Source organism: Calonectris borealis, chromosome 3, assembly GCF_964195595.1.
Source record: "Calonectris borealis chromosome 3, bCalBor7.hap1.2, whole genome shotgun sequence".
Lineage (NCBI taxonomy): Eukaryota > Metazoa > Chordata > Aves > Procellariiformes > Procellariidae > Calonectris > Calonectris borealis.
The window spans coordinates 118,979,660-118,996,918 of NC_134314.1; the positions used below are offsets into that span (position 1 = coordinate 118,979,660).

The 17,259-nt window shown below is 45.0% G+C and overlaps 2 long non-coding RNA genes across 3 annotated transcripts; one reads left to right on the forward strand and one right to left on the reverse strand.

Moving 5' to 3' along the window:
• Window positions 1-2,901: 2,901 nt before the first annotated feature.
• On the reverse strand, window positions 2,902-11,253 carry LOC142081089 (uncharacterized). The gene is made up of 4 exons (XR_012673234.1): window positions 10,738-11,253; window positions 7,997-8,717; window positions 6,745-6,942; window positions 2,902-3,199 (listed from the first exon to the last, which is right to left on the reverse strand). It is a non-coding gene; the product is annotated as an uncharacterized LOC142081089 (long non-coding RNA).
• On the forward strand, window positions 5,734-12,734 carry LOC142081090 (uncharacterized). Of its 2 annotated transcripts, XR_012673236.1 has the most exons (4): window positions 5,734-5,944; window positions 6,359-6,435; window positions 8,086-8,201; window positions 12,697-12,734. It is a non-coding gene; the product is annotated as an uncharacterized LOC142081090 (long non-coding RNA). The 2 variants fall into 2 exon arrangements; XR_012673235.1 differs by lacking the exon at window positions 12,697-12,734 and having other exon boundaries at window positions 8,086-8,289.
• The last annotated feature ends 4,525 nt before the right edge of the window (window positions 12,735-17,259 follow it).

Below are 17,259 nucleotides of genomic sequence, written 5' to 3' on the forward strand. Positions count from 1 at the left end.
CGGAATACATTACACATTTTAAATATCTTCATTTGGAAACGTGCGTTATTTCCCCCCCCCCCCTCCTGGGATCGCTAACGTGCCTCTCCCCAGACAAAGCAAGGACAAGCCCCATCCTTAAAAATTATCTGCCTTACAGATCGCATTCCCAGGCATGTTCCCCGCTTTTTATTACCGCGGATAACCTCTTAATGCTATCACAATTTTATACTTGTTAAGTGGACATCTTCCGTATATTTAACTGCAAACAAAGTGACTTCATTTCGGGGGGTGGGAGGGAAGGAGAAATGCTTTGGGATGATTAGAAACATAAGTTTCTATCTTCTGTCACACCAGCCTATCAATTATTCAAAACCCTACTAAATTTAGATGTCTGTTCCTAAAACGTTGTTTGCACTCGTTCCCTGGGAAGATGGAGGCGGCTGATAATTTGGCTAAATTATGCGTTGGAGCCCAATGGTTACAAATGAAAGACTCGAATTCGGCAGATTTATTCGCCGCTGATGAAATTTCTCGGCGGCGACGATTCAGACCGGCTCCTTCGGGGAGCAAATCAAGGGGCGAGGCGGCGCCCGCAGGTATTTTACGTGGACCAAACCGCATCGTTACAGCTAATAAAATGATGCATCGGTGACTCGGTGGGAGGTTTTGCCGATCGGATAGGGACCGGCTACGGGGGGGGCGAAGGGCCTAAAGCAGCCCCTGAGGTGCTTTGTGCCCCAGGTAGTCATTACCTGAGCGTAAAGACCAATAAAGGGGAAATTATTGCTGTTATAAGATGAGCTGTGAAGGATGCGGGGTGGATGGCTCCGGGTCGGGCAGGATGTAACGTGCTCACCCCAAACCTGCGCTTCGAGCATCCCTGAAACGCCGGGGCGAGCAAAGCCCGGCTGCTGCCACGGTGTAAAATATTCCCCTTTCTCAGCGGTGTCAGGGTGTGATTGGCAGCAAATCTCCACCGAGCGTGGGCGTCCTCCCATGCACACCAGTGGCAGGACACAAAAGGGGAGTTTTTGTAATTTTTTTTTTTTTTTTAAATAGATAGGCTCTGACAAATAACGCCGCCTCTTTGCAAAGCCTCGTTAGCAACGGTCCTTCGCAGCGGCAAACAAACCTCTGCCTGGTTTATCAGTGGCAGAACCTCCTTTCCTAGAGGAAATAATATTTTTGGTGAAGATAATTGGGCTGCTATTGCAATAGCTCAAGGGGGTAAAAAGCTGCAGACCCCGTAGCAGGCGCAGAGGCAGAGGCGTGCCTCCGGCAGCCCTGTGCATGGGGCATCCCCCGCTGCTGCACCGCGAGGGTTTCATGGTGCTGGGCAAGAAAGGAAGAGTTGAAAGAAATGCTGCCAACTATGAAAAAGAGAAAAAAATAAAATCAAATCCACCCCGCAGAAACACCACCCTTTCTCTTGCAATGACAGTGGTAATTGCCAAAACAGAGACAGCCTTAGGGAAGAAAAAAAAACAAAAAACAAAAAAAAGAGAAAAAATTTAATTTATATTTAGAAACCAAAACATTTCGGGCAAACAGAAAGCAAATTGCGCAAGCCCTTGGTGTCGTCGGCCTGCCCCCCCGTGCTGCCTCTGAAGTTGCCCCGCTAAGAAACGTATTCCCCTTTTTACAACTCTGGCATAAAGGCAGGCAAGCGGGAATGGGGAGGGGGGAAAAAAAAACCCAACCCCAAAAACCCAAAACAAAGGATGTGCGAGCGCTTTCATTTATTTTGATAATCCTCCTCCTGCTCCAGAGCGTTTTGCTGTCTTTGTCAAAGTGAATGACAACAATTTGGCCAACTCTCTCTGAGCTGCACTCAACAGTGACAGGCAAATTATCAGAGGCCCTGCACTCCTTATTATCAGAGGAGAAGTCATCAGGAGGACGTGCGGAGGATCCCTCTCCCCTGTCACTATTTGTCAGTGGGACAAGGGCCACTGCTATGGGTAGCTGACAGGTAATTTCAACAATAACAATTACTCCTATTACTGGTGTCATAAACAATTCGCCCAAGGCATGACAATAGCAAAGCTTTATAATTCAATGCCATATAAATAAATGCCAGCAGGTAACAAGTAATTTAGCTCCAATCAGGCCTTGGCCCTGGCATTAATATTGTTATTGCAAGAAAATGGAAAATTGAAAAAATTCAATATGTTAATGAATTAAGAGGAGTTCAAAGGGGAAGGGAGGAGAGGAGTGATCCCGGGGCGGGGGGAGGAAAAAAACCAAAAGCAAAAGAGACCAAATCACGCTTTCAGAACCGGCACAATACTTGTGTCCGTACAACCTTATAACTAGTTTTTGATATAAAGCGTGGTCTTGCTATGCTGCCTTTCAGGTCAGGGCAAAACGCATGCAGGAACCTGAATCCCACCCCTTGCCTCCGCGTACCGCACTGCGAACGACGCGCGTGAAAAAAAACAAACTGAATTTAATGGCTTTATTATAAACAGAACGGTATTTGAAATGTTATGCAAGACATAGATTTAACAAAGGTTAAAGGTTTATTTGCAATTCCATTGGTTTATTGTCCACTTCTTGCATTCCTTTAATCTTTTTTAAACAAGCTCTGTTGAATCATTGATTCTTATTTATCAAGAAGAAGGACTTTATTATACTTTTTCTCTCCTCAAATGCCCTTCATAGGCCACAACACCCCCAACCCTCCTATGAAAATGATGATCGGCAGCAATCGAGCCGGAGTCCAATATCTCCAAGTCCAACTTCTTGATCAACCCAATTTGCAATTTTACTATTTGTCCAGCAAGACAATGTGGCATCAGGCTGACAGCAGTAAAAGAATTTGAAAATCTCTAATTAGGAGAGCTGCGGAGCAATTAACGCATGTCAAATTTCACTTCATCAAGTGCCACTCTAATTTTCCCACTAAAAATTAATGGACTTCTTTTTTTTTTTTTTTTTTTTTTTTTTTGGTATGCGTGTGTGTGTGTGTGTGTCCCCTCAAGGCAATGTTGATTCAAATCTGCTCAAGATGCAGCGTTGCACAGCTAAGCATCTTCTTGATTACAACCCGCCACACTTCTAACTGCTTTCATTCTCACTGCCACAGATACTTTGTCAACAGTCAAATTACGCCATGCTGATAACAATGCATAATGGTCTTCCTCAAAGGAGGCTCCTGTCATGGAGCAGCCTTTCATAAAAACCCACCGGTTTCTTCTCCGGGAAATAGATCTGGCTGAAAAAAAGGAAGTTTTTGTTGTTTCAGCATTGGTTGCGATGTAATTTTTTTGGTTGTTGTATTTTTTTTTCCTCTTTTTCCCCCCCCGCCCCCCCCCGGCTTCTTCTTCCCTCTCTCTCTCTCCCTCGTGCTATAATTTATTTATTTTTGAGCTCATCTGAAATTACGGCAGGGAACTGTTTGAAGAGCTATACAGAATGGAAAATATTTATAGTCGCTGTTTGTACAGGCTTTGCTTAACCACTTTGCTGCAAGACATTTTCAAGAGCAACATCCTCCTTCCAATACCACTCGTTTCTTTTTTTCTTTCTCTCTCTTTTTTTTTTTTCTTCTTTTAAGAAGGTGCAGGGCAGCATCCCGCACTCTTTGCATAAGCACAAGCCCCGCTGACGTCAATGGGAGTTTTGCCGGAGCGAGGGCCGCGCGCCTTGGCCCGCTGCTATAAACACATTGGGACTTTCTCTTTTAATGGATGGTATTTAGATTCTGCGCGGGGCTTGTTTAACATGCACGTTTGCCAGAGTCCTCAAACATCGCGGGACACGCAAGACAAATTGCCTTTTTGTCGGAGCAGCGTGGAGGGCAGGAAAAAAACACTGAGCTATCCCAGCTAGTTTTTACTTTCCGCTCCCTGCTCCCCCCCTTTTTCTGGGAGATCAACAACAGCCAAAGCCAAAGGGTGTCACGGGGCAGGATTTCCAACAAGTAGAAGTGGAATTAATAAGAATAACATACTTCAAAGATACTTTCTGCCTTTAAGTTTCAGAGTTTAAATATGCTTCTCTGCTCACAAACTTGGGGAGAAGGTGGGGGTAGCACACGCAGCCCTTTCTATTGCTGGACTTACTGCTACTACCAGAGAAAAACCACCCCAATAGTACGGGTAGGGCACATACACCTTAGCGTGCGTGCGTCTGCGTACGCTGTAAAACAAAGCCAAAACCACACATTGCCTTTTATCTGAGCCACCTTTCCATCAATAACTTCTTTCTTGCCGCAGATAAACGACGGACGCTGCAGCGCCAGGTAACGCAGGCCCTGCTCCACCCGATGCTTTCTTATATCCTCCCCGTTTATAGCCACCCCCTCCCCTCCAGGCATTAACATTTTGCAATTAACTCTCTCCGGTATATTTAGACATGTGAGATTTGGGGTGTTTGGTTACTGAAGTCTGGATGTTCCCCCCTTTGTGTCCTCCAGCTAGGACGGAGAAACGAGTCTTCCCCTAACGACACAGCCCGGTGCGCGCCCGGTCCTCGAGCATCCCCGGACCGACGGCACGGCAGCCACTGGGCCTGCAGGTTAATACACGTGTAAGTGCACTTTTTTTCTTTCATGTCCTTCCCTAAGCTTTAAAAATTATCGTGCTGCTTTTAAACAAAGCAGAGATTATATACTTTGCCTCAACACCCCTGCCCTGTTTTTTTGGAGGGGTGGGGGGAGACACCAGAAAAATGCTGCCATAAAAATAATGGGCAAGGCCGTAAATTAAAGAAAGAAAGGAAGAAAAAATGTGATTATATAACGCATCCTGCAGTAATCAATTTTACCTCCAATATCTGCTTTTGTTTTCAAAATGCTAAATAAACAATACATAATGCATCCCTCATCAGCCAAAACCATGAGGGCTCTGTGCTCAAATAACAGGAAACATATTCAATTTTCCTAACAGAAGACAGTTCATTAAGCTGTGCCACATCAAATAAAACTTTAATTTCTCCAGCATCAGAGTCGCAATGAAAGCAATTGAGGAAGATGAGCCATATGGTACTTCTATCAGCAAACACATATTGCTCATTCCCCCAAAGTTTTCTAATTCTGCTCCCCAGACCTGTGTAATATAGATAATGTGCTCTGAGCGCAGCAACCATGAGCTATCTGGTGTACACTTCTAATACTGTATTTAATGGGAAATAATGAATCATAAAAGGCTGCAGAAGACGGCTTTTGCTAACCTAAATCTCAGCTGTAATTTCATTGTTCTGTGCCTAAGATGCTGTTTGCCCTTTTCAAACAACAGCAGTTGAACATAATTACGCTGCTACAAACCTGGGCTGCAAAAAGAAAGCCTTCCTAATATAACCAAGTTTTTATTAACTCTTGAAATCCTGAGCTTGGGGCAACTGCGGGCTGCCAGAGAGCTGCCTGGCAGGTTTGAGGGTTCATTAAAACACACAAAGATCCTGATTTCTAGCGCGTAGCCCCACGAATTAAATTGATGACTCTCACATCGGGCCAAAAATGCAACAGGAGAAGTCTATGAAAAATTAGGAAATCTGCTTGACATCGGGAAATCCGACACTTGTCTGCTCTAACATCTGTAAGTGCCAAAGCCGTAGAACCTAGTAAGAGGGAGATTTTTTTTTTTCCTTTAAAAAGGTAAGTCTATTTTTCTTCTTCTTGCCAGATATAAAAATTGTGGTTAGTGCCTGGAGTAAAGGGCCCTCTAAACTTTATAGTGTTTATCCTCCGTTTATAAATCCGTAATGATCTATTTAATGATATCATAAGGTTAAAAGTTAAGCAGTACTGTATTTTCTCTGCCTTTTTTCTCCTCTGCCTCTTTAGAAAGTAACCTGTGTATCTCCGAGAGAGGACCTGGGTTGTTTTCTGAAGGAGCCTATAGGTAAAAAGACATCCATACATCCACACGGAAGGATGCATAAAGGCAGGGACGAGAATGTAAAGGTACTATTTCGACGTGAGGAGCCCTGCTTGGAAAATGTCTTTGACTCATCCGAAGTAAGCCTCTTTCTTTCCTCCCCCCCCAAAATACGGGGCTAATTTAAAACATTGTCTAGATATGCTACTTATACATATTGAAAACATATTTTAGTGGCTGTGTTTGTTTTGGCAATATATGAACCAAAAAAACCCCAATTAAATTAAAAAGAGCGACTTTTAAAAGTTAGAGATTGCCTTTTAAAAGCTTATTAAAATCAGCATGTTAGATGTCTGTCTTTGAATTAGCTCAGAGGCTTGATTGCTTTCATTAAAGCTGCCTGTTTGGGTGCTGCTTGGTGAATGTTCAAGTCTGGCTTTTTCCCCCCCTTCTCCCCCCCACCCCGAGCTGCTTCTCGCTACTTGTCAACTCGGATTTTCCCTCCAAATTTTGAAAGCAAAACTCAGAAATTTTTTTTTTTCTTTTTTTTTTAGCGAAACGACGGCCACCCCCCCCTGCAAAACATCACGACCAAAATCACCAGCAACCCGAGCCGGAGAGAGACCAACAGGTAAAAAAAAAAAATAAAAAGAAGAGATTAAAGAGAAAAAAAAACCACCCCCAAAACACCCACCCTGACCAACCCAAACCCCCCCAAAAACCCCACCCCAAGCCATCAAAAAAAACCAAGCCCTCACATTGCTCATAGCCCATGAATGCCTTAAAAACAAATGTTTAAACAGGTTTGGTTTTTTTTTTTTCTTTTTTTTTTTTTTTGAAGCGGCGGCAGAAAAACCTCTGCATGCTCCGATGGGTTACAATAACAATGCTCTATTGCAATGTAAAACAAGCTGGAGGAGAAAAAGGTGCTTTTTGTTACCATTTTATCAAAGCTGTTCATCTTCTAGCTGCAGGCAGCATTTTGCTGGAATTGCAGATATTTCTCTGTCCGGGCTCCTTTGTTTGTGCATCTCATTTGCATATATTTATCTCCAGCTGAGGGTGCTTTCAGCTCATTAAGGCCTCCCCTCGCATTATTTCATAAGCCAGCTGCTAGGAGGGATTTCACCTGTGGTGACTGAGAAAAGAGGGGTGAAAAAACCAAATTCTTCATGAAAAAAAAAAACAACCAAAAACAACAAAACCCAACAACAACAAAAAAAAACCAACAAGCAAGGAAATCTTCTGACTCTCTTCCCCTATAAATGGGCACCATTTGTGTTAAACAGCCTCTTGTCATGATAGATGCCTCCTGGGGTCAGGGGGGAAAGTTGATTTGAAGGTCAGCAGTAAAACAACAGACAAACCAGACGCCAAACTGGTTCCTTAGCTGTCGGTGGGAGCAGCGGTACAACCAGGTCTTGAACCTTTTTCAACCTCTAATAAAACAGGGGAAGAATCTGAAGTGGAGCAACCAGGCCCCGGAGGAAAAAAAAAAAACCAAACAAAAAAAAAACCCCCCTACAAATAATATCAATATCAAGCAGCAACGGGAAACAACGGGGCAGCTCTCGGCGTTACGGGCACGCCGCTATTGTTTCAAGAGCCGGGGAATTAATTCCACTTATTTATTTAAGGCGTGTCAACTCGCTGCCTAAACCTGTTTCGGTGTCAAGATGAATAAAACTTTTATGGCTCATAAAATAGAGCCATTCATCTCAATGGTCTTTGTGGTGCCTGGGTTGGTTTTTTTTTTCCCCTCTCCTCCTGGCAGGCTGAGCTGGGCCGAAATCTCGGCGTCCCGGCGCTACCGGCTCGCTGGTAGGAGCAAAGAAAATTTGGACAGGGCATCGCAAGCTAAACTTCTGGGTTTGATTACAGATGGTAAACGTTAATTCATCATAATCACACGCAACCCCCCCCTCTTTATCCCCCATTCCTAAAACCTACAATGAATTTACGTCATCTATATGGAGCTTTGGACCAACAGGTAATAAAATACAATAAAGTGCGCTTTTTATCAGGAAAAAAAAATCATCCCATTAATTATAGTTCATGACTACTCTAAACCAAATGTTCAAATAGTAGTTGGAAATGATGCATAAAATCTCAGCATGTTCTGATAGGTTATAGAGTCAGTGGTTTATTGCAATGTAAAACAAGCCACAGGAAGAGAGGGTGGTTTTGTTTACCATTTTCATCAAAGCTGTTCATCATGTTGATATACTTATGCTATACCGTGACCCCTACATACGTTGCATTTCATTTATTTATTTTCCAGGTTGTTGCCACTTTTGCTGCCTTCGCCTCGGAGAAGTCGAGTAATTCTCCGGCCCCTTTGAAATATGTCTCGTCTGCACCGAATTTCTGCCGACAAACCAACCGATAGATACGGACGTAAGAAATATTTATTATCGTCGAGGAAGGTTTTCTTTTTACTTAATCTGAGGCAATTAGTACCTGAATAAACACAGACTAAGTAATCTACCTCCTCAAAAGGTAATTAGACTTGAAAAGAGCTGTTCGGCTCTACCCAAGGAAAGCACAGCTCTGATTAAAACGCTTTGGAGATTCGCTTTCAGCCCTATTCCCTTTTGCGCTGGAAAACCTTTTATAAAATCCCTATAACTTTTAAGTTCTCCCCATGCCAAACCCGGGGGCCGCTCTCAGCCGTTGCCGCCCTCTTCCTCCTACCCCCCCCACCCCTTCCCCTAAATCTTTAACCCCGCTTCTCTTTTTTTTTTTTTTTTTGCCTCTAATCTAATCGCTAATTCCTTGCCTTGGCCAAATAGTTAAAAATGTTAAGTGCTGCTCGCGATTCCTGCTGCCTCCCCCTCGTATCTGTCTCTGTTTATGGAACGGGCCCTGGTTTCCTCCTGCTCTTGTTCAGCTGTAGGTCTGCAGGTCAGGAGACTGTAAATACACACAGCGCTGCCCCAACCCATAAATCTGAGCAAAGGGCAGCCTTATATATTCAGATAAGGGATGCAAGGGCGGGGGGAAAGAAAGAAAGAAAGAAAAAAAAAAAAAATAAAAGAACAGGCAGACTCTGCGGCGAAGGAGGTGCTTTGCTGGAGACAAAACCCGAGGTGCCAGCGGGCGCTGGGGGCAAGCCCTGCCGGGCAGAGGGAGGGAAGCTCCTGCTACCTCGCTGGATCTGCCAGCCACAGAGGAATCTGAACTGTTCGCCCTTCTCCCACCCCTCCTTGTTTATATATAAATCATTACAAAATGCATTTTATTACCTTTGGGGCAACGAAATTAAACAAGAGATTTCGATGGCGTTCTCTCCTCTAGACCTTTGTTGGTCTATTTTCTCTCCCCCCCCCCCCCCCATTTTATTTCCAGCACCTCTGAAGCTTTCAAGGGAACAGTCCCCCCTGTTATTGCTTCTCAGTTCCAAGGTCTTAGAATAAATAACATTGTTATTACTCACTTCACCAATTTCCAAGAAGAAATATTGCTGCAGCAAATGCGAGCAGCACTAATATTTGCAAAGTGATAAATGGATTGTTGCATACCTTCCCGTCTGTGTGGCCTCCAGCCATCCTCCGGCCGGCTTCATCCCTCCTCGGGGCGGGAGGGAGGGTGCCTTTGAACTTAGCAGGGTCCAGACACTTAGTGCCTTGCACGAGAGCCTGCCCCCGGCCCCCTCCCTCGCCCTCGGATGGAGAGATAATTTTTAATGGAAGACCACGCCGGAGATCATACCGGGACTGGGGAGAGCAGGAGCCACGTACCGGCACCAAGCAGCCAAGTGAAGATGCTTTTGGCCTGTGGGCACAGTAATTTGGTGGGTTTTGTTTGTGTTGGGTGCTGCAGGGAGAGGGGCGAGAGGCTCGGGACGTCCCCGTGGCACAGCAGCTGCCCCGCTGCCCTCCCCGGTCCCTGCCGGTGCCGGCACAGCCACTCTGGTGTGGGGTACCATATCCCCGGTGTCACAGCAAAAGCCACCTGCCCTTCTCCGGCTGCCAGCGATGTGAAAAGTGGACAGAAAAAGGCTGGCGGAGGAGAAAAATTATTTTTCAAATTCCCCCCACTCTGCCCCCAAAACGTCCCCAGTGCCTGAATGGGAACCGCAGTGAATACCTGAGCTACCAGGGGTACAGATGCTCGGTGGGGTGAAAACTGGAAAGACGTATTCCCAGCCGCCACCTCCCTCGCTGTTCGTTAAATCTCACTAATTCGCATGAAATTCTCAGCAAACTTTCTTAACCAAAGCTCAGGTTAGGGAGGTGTCGAGGTGGGGAGCAGCCTGCTGGCCTCCTCACCCCAAACCTGGTGGCTCACCACATCATTTCTGAGCTTAAAAAGAGGTGGCAATCAGAATATTCACACTGAATAATTGAAAAACAATAAAATTGTGGCTGTCTTTTTTTAAGCGGCAATTTTAGCTAGCTCTAAGACACGGTTTGGGCGCCTCAATTTCCTTTAAAACAAAATCTCCAAATCAAATTATTCCTGGGACACGAGTCATGCTAAAAACCACTCACAATGTGTGGTAATTTAAACCAAAGCAAACTATGTTGCTTCAGACCCACAGAGTAACCTGCTGACATTTCTTTGACCGAGCCTGTTGCGTTTCCAGGCTGCGGTCCACAGGTTATAGGGGCTGGGAGGGTTTGCTTGGCTGGTTTGAATTCCTTGGCCGGGGTGAGCGCCTTCACCTGAGGTTATCCAGGCACCAGAGGTGATATAAAAGCTTGTTCTTCTTGCACAGAGCAAAATTCAGACCCTCTGGGAGCATCGTCCCCCCTCCCCTAGTGCTGGCGCGGCATCGTCTGTGCAGCTGGGGTACCACCAGGAGAAGGGGCTAAAGCATCCTCCATCACACCGCCCTCCCTGGGCTTTTTCTCCTCATACAGCCCCGGGAATCAGCTGAGCCCGCATTTTAATTCTTAAAAGGCTGGCAGAAGCCCTAGGAGATACTCACCGGTGCGTGCAGGTCTCACGTGGAGGTTAAACACGGCGTTATCAGCATCTACGTGGTGCCAGCTGGAGATGGGAGGAGGTGCAGGGTGCGTGCAAAGGTTTCCGCAACCCGGGGTGAAGGTGTTGGCACAGTCTGGCAGTGCTGGTACATGGATAAGTCTGTGCCCAAGGGGATGGGGAAGGTGGTAGGCTGAAAGGCTGGGGCTATATATTTAGTTGGTTTTTCCCTAAGGCGTGCCTTGATCCATAAAAGAAAGAACAGAGAGCTAACTCAAGGATCGCAGAAAGAAAATCACCCAGAAACTGTGGGCAGAGGTACGAAAGGGTCAATCAGAAGAGGTGGCAAAAATAGATCTGACAGTTTTTCCTCCTGACCGAGGTAAATACCATCTTTTTTTTTTTAATAAGATAAAAAAAATTGAAAGGAAGGCCATAAATTACATATAAGGATAGAAAGTCCTTTGGGATGGGCTCTCATGCAAAATACGTTTAGTTCAATAGTATTAATAAAAAGTGATAGGCTGTATTGGTTTCTAATCGAAGAATTAATATACAAACCATCCACAATACTCGCTCATAAATGTATATGTCTGTGTGTATCTTTATACAGCTGTAAATATGCATGTAATTATATGTCCATATAATTACATGTACGTGTATGTGTACATGTATACGTGTGTATATATAGTTGATGCCTATTTAGAGCTGTACAAATGTATGCACATTAATATGTGCATATTTACACACGAGTACACATACATACACAAATGTACATACACATATATCCATGTACATGTTCTTATACACACACGCACACCTAAAAACCCGGCTTGCCACAAATGAAAAAAACCAAGGGCTGCAAAATTATTTAAAGAAAAAAAGTGATGAAAGCAGGTGAGAGCTGGGGCAGTGGTGTTGTGGGGAGCTACCTACTGTTTGGAAACATCCAGAAATCTCCCTAAATATTTACCAGCACCTTTCCTATCTCCAGGAGCAGGGCCGGGAATGCCTCGAGACCAGGTTTTCTTGAGCAATTCCTGCCAGGCAGAAAACCCTGTGAGAGCAGCGTTTCTTGTGCTGCTCCACTTCCAGCCCCAGGAAGCACACAGGTAAGAAGAAAAATCAAAATAATTGAATATATACAAAACATCTACATTTGTATAAACAGCCAGCTTTGAAAGGGAAAAAAAAAAAATCAGGTCTTCATTTTTTATTATTTCTTTTCCTCAAACCTCAAAAAAAAAATAATGTCAAGGCAGTTCTTATTTTATCCAGACCAGTTCATAAATCCCAAGTCATAAATCCACATGATATCCCGGGCTGCTGGATTTTGCATTTGGAGCTCTGAAAGACTGATAGCTGAAAGATTTATAAAATCCCAGGTAGCCGGAGTGCTCCCTATTGGCTCCACATCTGAGGGGTCCCCGCGTCCTGCTTAGCCCAGCCAGCTGGATGTATGGGATATATTGTGCTCAGGCAGCAGGCCCCCCCATCTCCTATTTTCAACTGTGACGAGGGCTAAAATTTGGTCATTTGGGGTGGCCGGGTGCTGTTTAGGGACTTTTCTGCACAGGCACGGGGACAGCCACAAGCTGGGGATGCTGGGAGCCTGCTGCCGCCTCCTGCAAAATGATACCACGGGTTGTGTCCTAGATGTACGGTTTAGTTTGTGTGGGAGACCTGACCATAACCAGTAGAATTGTTTCAGCTATATTGAATAGACATTTAATTTTGTTCCTTGCAACGTCATTTAACAGGAGTGACTGTTCAGTAAGGATGGGGTATCACTGCTGGGGTCAGAAGATGATGCTACTTAGAGGGGAACAGGACCAGCCCCTTAGCAAGAAAATGGAAGCTGAGTTTCCCTCGGTCGAAGTACGTGCTGCAAACAATTTAGCCAGCAAAGCAGCACGTTCTCATTCCCCGAAGAGCGCTGAAGTGGTTTTTTTCTTTTCTGTAGGTTCAGTGGATGTTGAATGTGAGCCCATGGGACAAGAGTCCCCCAAACCAGGCCCTCTGAAGAGTGACGTGTCCTATTTGTCTCTGCGTATAGGACACTGAGAACACCCTTAAAGCCTTCCCTCCATGACTTTCCTCTATCCTTCCTCGATGACCTTATTCGAGCCTAATATTTTTCTCCAGACTTGCAATGACAGACATTTTTAATATGCTTCTGTTGCATTAATAAAAAGATATATATATAATATATCTATATAAACCCTCTTCTGCCGTTACAACAGTTCCTTTATAGCTGTAAGGATATTAACTAACATCTTTGTTACTGAGAAACGAAATTATTTGCTTTATATTTCAGATATTTATATTCATGGGTCTGAATCCATTGAAGTCCATGTGGAAACTCCTCTTTCACCCTCCCGGGGAAGGACGGTGGAATCAACCTGAGATCAGCTCTGCCTGTTTGGCATTTTATTAGAAGCACATGGTCCAGCTAAATTTAGATGATTTTTTTGTTGTTGTTGTTGTTTGTCTGCTTGTATTAGTGGAAATTAAAGCATTGCAAGAGTTTATGCTCCCTGCATGTTGTGAGCATCTCTGCCTTTGACCAGCCAACTTGAGGAAGCATCACGAGCAGCTTGGCTTGCACGCCACATAGCTGCCTGCCTCCAGCATGCCTTCTCCCCATCAAAATCCCCAGGTTCATTAGAAAGATTTACTTGTTTAAGAGGTCAAATTAAACCAGACGCAAACAGACCAAAGCATTTACACAAGGACTATGTCAGACTCAAGGCAGGAGAGGTTTTTCTCAGTTATTCTTGAAATCCAACGCTTTCCCAAGCCTGTTTGTGGCTCTCACGAGGTGTCCTTCCCCTTCCCAAGCAGAACATATTTCTTTTTAAACCTCAAACTTCCGTGGACTATGGTTATGCCATATTTCGTCTTTTCTTCCTGCTTCTTTACTCTTTACCCCTCTTTCAGCTGGGTTTGAGTCATCCTCAATGGCTGTTAAGTGCAAGGTGGCATGCCTGGGGATGGGGTTCAGAAGGACCGGTCACTGCCCAACCCACCCAGGATCTGGGCTGCACCGTTATTTAAACCAGTCTGGCTCTGCAGGCTGGTTTGGACAGACCAGGTAGTCCCTGTGCTGCTGCAGGAGGGTGAACTTGCTACACTTTGCCTCTTTGGCATTTCTAGCATCTTCAGCATTTCTAGCATCTTCGGCATTTCTAGCATCATAGTTTTGGGAGCTTTGCTTTTCTGTACATGCCCAAGTCCCCCGACTTTATCGGTGCCATTCATCTTGAAATGCTAAGGTGGGCTTTGCTGGTTGCTCATCGAGGAGATTGGGCTGAAATTAATCCCCCGGTGCAGAAGAGCTACCGGACCAGGGTGAAGGGGAAACGCTCGCTCATGTCTATTGATCAGTCCTTTTCCCCTGCATTTCCAGTTGCGGTGTGTTTGGAAGCAGAAGGAGATTTCTTTCTCTTTCCAAACAGAAAGTTGGGATGTAGAATCTGACCAAACATTAATTTTTGCAGTTTTAAATGTGCAAGTCATCTTAAAGTTTGTTTTTATTAAAAGCATCCACAGAAGCTCTTTTCTTCCCCCTTTTCTTCTAATTCTGTTACCATTTTGCTAATTACAAATGCTGTACAAGGACTAGTATCGAGCTATAGAAATGAAAGGTCAATACACAAACAACACTTCATTTGTAAATAATACGGCTCTGTAATCAATTATCTCATTTTCACAGAAGACATATTAATCTAAAAGTAAAGGATGGAGACATTTAGAGGATGTACAGAGGGGATCTTTAAATGTTAAATGTTCTTTAGCATGTGCTAAATAAAGGCTTTGGCAGAGTGAAAATGTAGTGCACAGCACTGACACTCCAGGGAGAGTCTTTAGGTCAAGTGATTCGTACCTTCAAAATAGTTCTCCATAGCACTGTAAAGCCTCTCCATCGGTAGCAGCAAGATGGGTTAGCATTATTTAGGATGATAACTGTAGCAGGGAAAATACTGCAAAAAAAAAGAAAAAAAAAAAAGGTCATCTGCAAAAAAAAAAGTGCATGTTTTAATAGGTGAATCAGCCCTCTTCGCACTGTTATTTGCTTTCTATGAACAGTGGGAAGCGAGTTTTCCTACCCCTCCTTCTCCGTAAGAACAGGCTTCTGGGCTGCAAGCTGGAGCTGAGACACGCTTGTGTGAGAAGGTGTGAGGCCAAGTGCCCTCGGTACCCTGGGCACGGGCAGGGAAATGTCGCTCCAGGTAACACAGCATCCCGTCGGAGCCCACACGGGATTGTTTCCTCTTCCATGGGTCACAGTGGGAATCCACATAAGGTTTTAAAAACATAACATTTCCTGGGTGTTGTAGATCCCATGCCTGACTTATAAACATCACTAGAGGAAATTACAAGCAAATACATTCCCCAACCTAAAAACAGCTCAGGTTTTCATTGCACTCCCATCAGGTGGTAAGGAAAGGCTCTTGCCAGCTCTGCTGGGAGCTGGGTTACCTTGTACGCTTGTTTACCAACTTTGACACCGTAGAGACGGCAGAAAGGGGGGGTTGGATGTAATTTCACTTTCGTTTTTGCCTGTTTGCATTGGATTTGCTATACGTCAGTCCCGCGCTCGCTCCAGATTTCCAACCTTAAAATTTTTATCTAACATATGTTGAAGCTTAAGGGAAAAAAAAAACCCCATCCCTCAACTCTCCCCACCCCCAGTTCTCGCCATTCGGTTGATCTCATCCCATCCCCTGCCTTGCCCTCCTCCGTCCATCGCCGGGTGGGAGGAGCGAGGAGCGGGGCTGGTGGGGAGAGCCCCACCAATGCGAGCCCTTGCGCGAGGGGAGGGTCTCCCTCCCGCTCCCCTCTGCCACAGTCCCCTCTCCCCTGCTCCCACACCTCCCGCCGGCCAAATCCATTGCCTAGGCCAAGAGAAAGCTAAAAAAAACAAACCCAAAGGAAAAAAGAAAAAAAAAAAAAAAAACCAAAAATGGGAATTGTTTTCAGCAGGCTTCACAAGCCAAACCAGCTCCTGGGGGGCTGGCGAGTGCCCTCCCACGGAGGGAGCGTGGGGAGGAGATGCCCCTTTTGGTATTGGTGGGGCTTAAGGTTGGCTCCAATGTTTTGCTCCACTCCCCTCCACAGTCTTATTTTTTCCCAAACAGAAATACACCTTTGGTAGAGGATGACTGAGCAAAGCACCACCCCAGCTCCCTCCCAGCCGGCCGGGGGGACGGGAGCAAAGAGCCAAGACGGCCAACACCACCAGCGTGAAGGAGGCGAGGACAAGCCAAGGTGTAGGGGGGCTTGATCGCCCTCTCTCCGCTGGCTGAGACCATGGGTAAATCGCCTGCAATGGCGAAATCCTTGCGAAATCCTTTTTTGGCTCGCGTGGCGAGACAGCTGGTTATGGGATTGGCATTGCTGAAGGAATGGCGGGCCTGCGAGGCGGCGAGCCAGGAGCCCCGTCTGCATCGCAGCGGATATGGCGGTTAAGCGTGAAGGTATCCACTTCTTTAAAAACAAAACTTAGGTTAGGATGAAAAAAAAAAAAAAGACCCCCGGAGTGATTCCCAAGGTAAACCTAAATATTTCCAGGTTTGCTCGCCCCCGTGGGTTCGGTGTACGCTGTAGCTGCTCGACCCAGAGGGCCTTTCAAAGCGCTCCGCAAGCCTCCGTGCCAAAATAAATGTTACTTCACCATCAAGTAGGCAGAAGAATGAAAGCCGTAAGATGTGTGAGTGAGAAAAAACGAGCCCAAACAGGAAAACCCCTTTCTTCTGATTTTAAAGTCCTGGATGATCAAGGCTGTTCTGCTCACTCTGATGTAATCAGTTTGCAGATACCCAAATACACGTCCAGCCATGGAAAGTGCTCTCCCTTTGATTCCAGCAAAATCCTTTCTAATTCTCTTTAAATGTTCCAGGGCTTTTTGAAATGATTGCTATCAATGCCAACCAAATGCTTTAGATCTCTTTTTTTTTTTTTTTTTTTTTTTGCCTGTCTTTAAATACTTGCCTTATTTTTATGCAGCCCAGTTACCGCTGTACATGGAAACAGTATCTAGAAAAGAGATCTGGTTTGCTTTAGCCTTTATACCATATAGAGTTAGACATCTTAACCTTCTTTGTATTTACTTAGTTGCTTTAATATGATTTCTGTAACCCCTATACTTTCTTTTTTTCCATATAACTTATTAAATATTTATAACACAGTAGCCCATACACATCACATAGGTCGGACTTTTATTACATTAGGCTCGCCATAGCTATCTAGTAAATCATAAGTCACCTTCCCCCTAAAAGTCAAAAACCAGGATTGTTCAGGTGAGCTCGGACCAAGTTTGTGAGGGATGGGCTTAAAAAAAGCTAAGCTGGTTAAAACAACAGACAGACTTGTTTAACCAGAAAATAACAGATCCCCTAAGGCAATAGATCTGCAGCGCTTACCATGGGTAGGAACACTGCGGGATGGTCTGTTATTCTCTCTGTGCTCTTCAGTTGCTCTGAGGTGGGTACGTGACCATCATTCAGAGCATTTTTCCATTGCT